Genomic DNA, 6859 nt, shown 5'->3' on the forward strand with positions numbered 1-6859 from the left:
AGCTGCTCCAATTTTCGGTAGCTTCCCAAGTAATATATTAGGTGCAGGACAGAGGAGGGAAACCCAAAGAGAACAGAACTGTGACTGAACCAAAATGCTAAAATGGGAGCAGCAATAAACATTAAGCTGATTAACGGGAAGGTAAGGAAGGAAGTTCACCTTAATTAATTAAAATAACCAAACCAATAAATAAATAAATAAATAAGCAAACAAACAATCCTAGTAGAATAGCTATTTTCATACAGGAGATCTCTTGCTCTTGTGTGACTTCAAGTCATTTCCAATTTATGGCAACCCTAAGGCGACCCTATTATGGGGTTTTCTTGGCTGGTTTCTTCAGAGGGGGTTGGCCATTGCCATCCTCTGAGGCTGAGAGACTGGGTTTGCTTGGGGTCACCCGATGGGTTTCTGTGGCCAAGTTGGGAATTGAACCCTACACTCAAACTAGTACACATCAGCACGAAAGGATTAAAAGCCTGTTCCAAGAACTCATGCCGGCGATGGTTGCTTAAAATAATTTTTAAGAAGATAGCTGCTCTGAAAATTAGTTTACAAAAGTTACTTTTTTGGACTAATTCTAGGATTTATAGTCCACAGAATAATATTTCACATCTCTATGTTTTCTTGTCTAGTTCCACTTCAATCTTCAAATCCCACTCTGTTCCATCAAAGGCTCTCCACAATCTCTAGCAGCAGTTTTTCCCAGTTGTACTGACCAAGATCTTGGCACCTGTGGCTGTGGATGATGGGAGCTATTAATCAACACATTTGTAGAGCAGCTGAGGCTGAGTGATAGTGAAGAGTACATGAGGTCGACTTATAGTTGAGTATATATGGTACATTTCTATATAGCTAATCAGTGAATTAAGCACCTCTCTAAGCAGTTTCCAGTCTGTAAACCAATTGCCACCAACAATCTGGGTACTGATTTTAGCGACCTATGAAAGAAACATTCAAAAAGAGGCTTAAAACTCTTCTTTTTTGTCAAGCCTTCCCCCCTGAAGAATGAAGTTATCTACCCTGTTGCCATCAGTTCCCTGCTTACCCTTGAAGGCGAATGATTGTGCTTAGAGTTCTGTAACTGTATGGTTTTAATTGTCTGTACACCGCTTTGATCTGTGGAAAAGCGGTATATAAATAAAATTTATTATTATTATTATGGCAGGTTGAGTTAACCTTGGAGTCCTGGGATTGAACTCACAACCTTGTGGCTACACTACCGGCATTTAACCACTGAGCCACCAGGTCTCCTGAACAAGTGGGATTTGTAATAATCATGTGTAGAGTGCTTCAGTACCTTGCTTCCCGCAGATAGACATACCCATCTCACAATATTCCAGTCCATTCCTTCTTCATCCAGTTCACTGGTTCCTCCCTTTTCACAGTACTTAGTACTCTGTGGCTACCAAGGATGATCAGTCTTCACAAAGATGGTTTTATACTTTTACAAACGTTGCAGCCACTAGCAACCAGCTGATCTCTCCCTTGTGCATGGGTGAAAATATTTTGGTTGCATAAGCAATGGCATAACGGAAAAATAAAACCAATTGCTTGTCTTACTGTGAGCAGACCTGTTAAATCAATAAAAACTAGATAAATGTTGACTTACAACTCAATAATTGATTCAATGAATCTTGAAACTGCATTTCAAGAAGGACGTGTGATGCAATTCAGAAGGGTGGCATTGGGAAATGGAAAGACAGAAAATTGAAGAAGAGTGTTTAGCTCTGCCCTTGCTTAATTGATCCTGCCCTGGAGCAGTAATCTCATCTACATAAAGCCTCGATTCGGTAAGGACATTTTTGTTTCCTTCCTACTGTGAGCATGCCTTCTAACAAACAGACAATGAAAGAACATACTTACAGATGCCTGTGGTTAAAAACAATCCCACAAGACATATCTTGTTTTCTGTCGTGCGTGTCATTATGTTACATGAGGTCAGCACAAAGACTCTTTTTGTAAACTTGGCACATAAGACCAGGTATCCTCCCTGACCCTAGAACCGAAATCCAGAGCCACACATTTCTACAAACTTCAGAGCAGCTAAATCAGAGTTGTGAAAACAACATGGGCAGAAGCACAAATCTTTTGCTCACTTCTAGAATAACAAGCTTTTGTTTTCTCTTGGTTGCATTTAAAGTTCTTAAGAAAAGAAAGTACATGGCATTATCCAATCAGCATTTTCAGACTAAGATAAATAGGCACTTGTGTCACCCAGTGTTAGTGGGCCTTAGTGACCTCCAATCATGTGATGGGATTCAGCACCATGGGCCATAATTGAAACATGTGATCTTTTTTTCCAGCAACCTAAGTCCAAAAACATTTTTAAAGAAGCCAAAAATAAAATTTTGAAGTAGAGAATGCACATCAGTATCACATCACTTAGGTAAGGTTCTATTCTCTGTGAAACTTTCTCACCACCAGTTAATGGGCATGTTTGCACATCATAATAAGCCATGGTTTCAGGGTTATCCATGATTTGTTACTTGAATCATGAATTACACAGCCAATCAGTAAACAAACAGCCCATGACTACATGTCCATGGTGGTGAGACTGCATACTGCTGTGTGGTAAGAGGCTATACTAATGAACATTGTTATTGATTTGTCCCTCATGTCAGACAGGAGTTTTCAGACGAATCAAGACTAAATGTGCCAAACAGCTATAGGGCAGTAGCAGTAGTGGAAGGTGACACTGGTAGAGTATCTTTCAGTGACAATGGCAGTGGCACTTTAGCTAACTCTTGTGCAGAAGGAAGCACTTCTGAAAGTCTTTTAGTATGAGACAATCCAGAATTAAACAGGAAGTAATGCAGAACAATGTGATTCCCACATCAGAAGGCACACATCCAGATACTCCGCTGATGTAGTTATACTGGATCAATTTCAATCTGTAAGTACTGATGATGTGGAGAAGCTCCTGGTAGAGTGAGGAAAACAACTTGCCCTCTCAACCCTTGCCCTTTGTGCTGGCCGTCCAGGGGGGAGACACCCTGAGGGTGTTATTAAGGGACATCATCAATGCATCCCTTAGAGAGGGTCACGTTCCATCTTGTTTGAAGGAAGCGGCAGTTAGGCCGCTCCTGAAAAAACCCTCCCTTGACCCCTTGAATATGAAGAACTACAGGCCAGTCTCTTTACTGCCATTTCTGAGCAAGGTGATCGAGAGAGCGGTTGTTCTTCAACTCCAAGCTGTCTTGGATGAAACCGATTATCTAGATCCATTTCAAACTGGCTTTAGGACGGGATTTGGAGTTGAGACCGCCATGGTTGCTCTGGCTGATTACCTATGTCTGGGCATCGACAGGGGTAGTGTGACCCTGTTGGTGCTTCTGGACCTCTCAGCAGCATTTGACACTATAGATCATGACATCCTCTTGAATCGCCTGAGAAGGTTAGGAATAGGAGGCACTGCGCTTCAGTGGTTTCGTTCCTTCCTCTCGGGCAGATTCCAGAGGGTGGTGCTCGGAGACAGTTGCTCAGCAACGAAGGAGCTTAATTGTGGCATCCCACAAGGCGCCATCCTTTCCCCGATGCTTTTTAACGTATACATGAAGCTGCTGGGAGAGATCATCCGGAGGCATGGGGTGGGGTGTTATCAGTACGCTGATGACACCCAGATATATTTCTCCATGTCTCGGTCTTCAGCTGTGACTTCAAATGGCATCTTGCCTCTCAATGACTGTCTTAAGGCAGTAATGGATTGGATGAGGGAAAACAAATTAAAACTGAATCCAGACAAAACGGAGGTTCTTACAATATCAGCTCCAAACCCAGGCATCAGGATACAACTTCCAGTCCTAGAAGGGGTCACACTCTACTCAAAGGACTGTGTTCGCAGTCTGGGGGTGCTCCTAGATTCGTTGCTTCACATGACAAATCAGGTGAGTGCGATGGTCAGAAGTGCTTGTTATCAGCTCCGGCTGATACGCCAGCTGCGCCCTTTCCTAGAAGTCAGGGACCTTGAGACCGTAGTATATGCACTGGTAACCTCACGTCTTGATTTCTGCAATGCACTCTACATGGGGCTACCTTCGTGCTTGGTCCGGAAACTTCAATTATTTCAGAACATGGCAGCCAGATTGGTCTCTGGTACATCCAGAAGAGACCATGTAACACCGATCTTAAGATTACTCCACTGGCTGCCCATCAGTTTCCAGGCCCAGTACAAGGTGTTGGTTATTACCTTTAAGGAAGGTGCCTGGTGTGAGCTCTGTTCGTGCCCTCCCTCTGACCTGACCTGAATTGACCCTTCGTCCTGCTTACATTCTCTTCAGAGGAGGTTTGCCATTGCCTTCCACTGAGGCTGAGAGAGAGTGACCTGTCAGTTCCAACTAAAGTAGATGATGATGATGATGATGATGATGATGATGATGATGATGATGGCTCTCAAGTTCCAGGAGCAAGAGGAAATGAAAGGGAAATGTAACGCAGGCATTCTGATTGTAGCATCTGCATATAACACAAATAACAACAACAACAACAACAACAACAACAACAACAATAAAGGCTCAAGTTCCAGGAGAAAGAGGAAATGAAAGTAGCACAAGCACACACACATTCTATGTCACCCAAAAAATCATGCGCATAGACAGTCAAAAATAAAAAATAAAAAGAGAGAGAAAGGTTCCTTGCTCTTGGCTCTGCTGCCCGATTTCCCTGCATCCTTTCTCCCGATGCTGCCCTCCATGGTTCCCTTCTCTCGCCCGCCCCCCCCCCCGGCTCCTTCATCCTCCTCCTCCTCCATCACTTTCTCCAGTCCCCCCTGCCCTCCCTCTCACAGCCCTTTGCAGCCCTCGTCAGTCACCCTGATTCCTCCTTTTTGCCTCCTGTCACCCTTTGCCTCATGTCACCCCGATTCCCCCTTTTTGCCTCCTGTCACCCTGCCTCCTGTCAGATTCCCCCTTTTTCCATCCTTCCTTCGGCTCTTTCCTCCTCCTCCTTCTCTGATGAAGGGGAGGGAATGCTCTGCCCACTGCCCTCCCTCTAACCTAAATCCCGCCCTGGACTTGCCCCGATCATGATCCGGGGCAAGTTCATATTCAGCAGAACCTGGGTTTTTTCAAAAGAAACGGCTTTTGCCCCGATTGCAGTGGCATTTGACACGAAACGCTTGGGCATGCCTTGACATGGATTGTGAGAGATTCGGAGCCAATATGAACTTCATGTGCAAGAATCGATTTCTGATCTGGGATAAGGGGAAGTCTGAATGGGCCCTTAGGGACGTCCTCTGGTGATGTCAATTAGCACTATGCATTAAGTACCAACACAGCTGCTCACAGCTTGTCAGTACCAATATATTTGTTCACAGAGAAAGAATGTCCCTGTTTGGAAAATTAGGCAGAAGTCTTAGCTAAAGTTTGGCCTGTTCCCAGATAAGGTGAAGGGATTTCCCACGTACTTAGGGGGATGGGAACATTTAATCTAGCTCACTTGCTTCTAGGCAGAAAGAGGATACAGAACATAGTGGAGAGCAGTCCTGGTGCCACAACAACTAGGAAGGAAGGAGAGAGCTAATTATGCAATAATTATGGGATTTTATCTATTTTATGCAATGTTTTTAATGGTTTTTTAATTGTTTGTATACCGCTTTGATCTGCGGAAAAACGATATATAAATAAAATTTATTATTATTTATTATTTATTATATTATGCATATATATAATAAAGGCTCCTGGAGAGTCTTTTTAAGTTGCAGCAATCAATCAATTAAGCATTGGAAACTGTAGGAAGCTGCTGCTCTCCTAGCTGAGCTGGAGAGTTGCAGTCTTTGCCCCCAGAGATCACATTGGGAAAGGAAGAAGAGAAGGAGGAGGAAGGCAGTGGGGATAGATGGAGGGAGTGGGGATAAGGGGCAGGAAGAGAATGCATGCCTGGAGAGACCCCTGGAGGAGTGGGCAAGACTGAGCCAGCCGAGTGGCCTTGATTTCTTCGAGGCGGCCGCTGAGCTAGAGAGGTCCCACACCCGGATCACTCCCTCTGGCCCACTGTCCTCCATGACCACAGTGGCCCCAAAGCCAGATCCCCGAAAGAGAGTCCCTGCTCTGTCAGGTGAGGGCTTACGAGGCCAAGGGAGCCCAGCTCACCACCCTCAACTCCGGGTGCGATGCGAGTCAAATTCATCATTCCCACTGTTAGAACCCTCCTCTGAATCAATTTTTTACAAAAAACCTGCCAAAAAAACCCCTAGTGTCTGAAGAAAGCGTGTTTTTTTAATTTGTCTCACTTTAACGTGACTCCAGCTGAGCACAGTCACATTTGAAATGGTTCCCAGTGTGAACGACACACATATAAATCGATCAGGAAATTGATTCATTCCCTAGTGGGAATGAGCCCTTGAACTCTCCCTAGAAACCATAATGGCAAAACCGAGGCTGTGGTATTCTGGCCGTATCACGAAAAGTCGTGACTCACTAGAAGAGACAATAATGCTTGGTGAAGTAGAAGGCAGCAAGAAAAAAGGAAGACCACATTCCAGATGGATAGATTCAGTCAAGGAAGCCATGGCTCTGAGTCTACAAGACTTGAACAGGACGACTGAAGATAGGGCGACATGGAGGTCTCTCATTCATAAGGTCACTATGAGCTGAAGTTGACTTAACAGCAGTTAACAGCAACTCTTGAACACACAGATTTTAGCAGCATATCAAGGCATATTAAAATTCAGATAGTGTACAGAAATAAAAAAGTAATTACTCTTTTCCCTACTGATCACAGCATTTTTTTCTGGCCTAGAAAAGAATAGCCATAAGTATCATAAATTTTTAAAACCTCTGGGTCTAAAAAACAATATAACAGTTTATTCACCTGACTGGCTTCCAATCAGCTCTAATGCCTTGTGACAAATCTGCTTGCCAAC

At 44.0% G+C, this 6859-nt stretch overlaps 1 protein-coding gene across 1 annotated transcript in view; it reads right to left on the bottom strand.

The window, feature by feature from the left end:
* The window catches only part of LOC149312047 (solute carrier family 23 member 1-like), a 67679-nt gene extending 60832 nt beyond the window's left edge, over positions 1-6847 (bottom strand). Inside the window, exon 1 of the mRNA XM_089526781.1 lies at positions 6808-6847. The gene's annotated coding sequence lies outside the window, so the exon portion shown is untranslated. The remainder of the gene's footprint in view (positions 1-6807) is intronic.
* Between the last annotated feature and the right edge of the window lie 12 nt (positions 6848-6859).

Source organism: Sceloporus occidentalis, unplaced genomic scaffold (genome assembly GCF_023333645.1).
Source record: "Sceloporus occidentalis isolate IW3139 unplaced genomic scaffold, rSceOcc1.0.p SCAF_5, whole genome shotgun sequence".
Taxonomy (NCBI): Eukaryota; Metazoa; Chordata; class Lepidosauria; order Squamata; family Phrynosomatidae; genus Sceloporus; species Sceloporus occidentalis.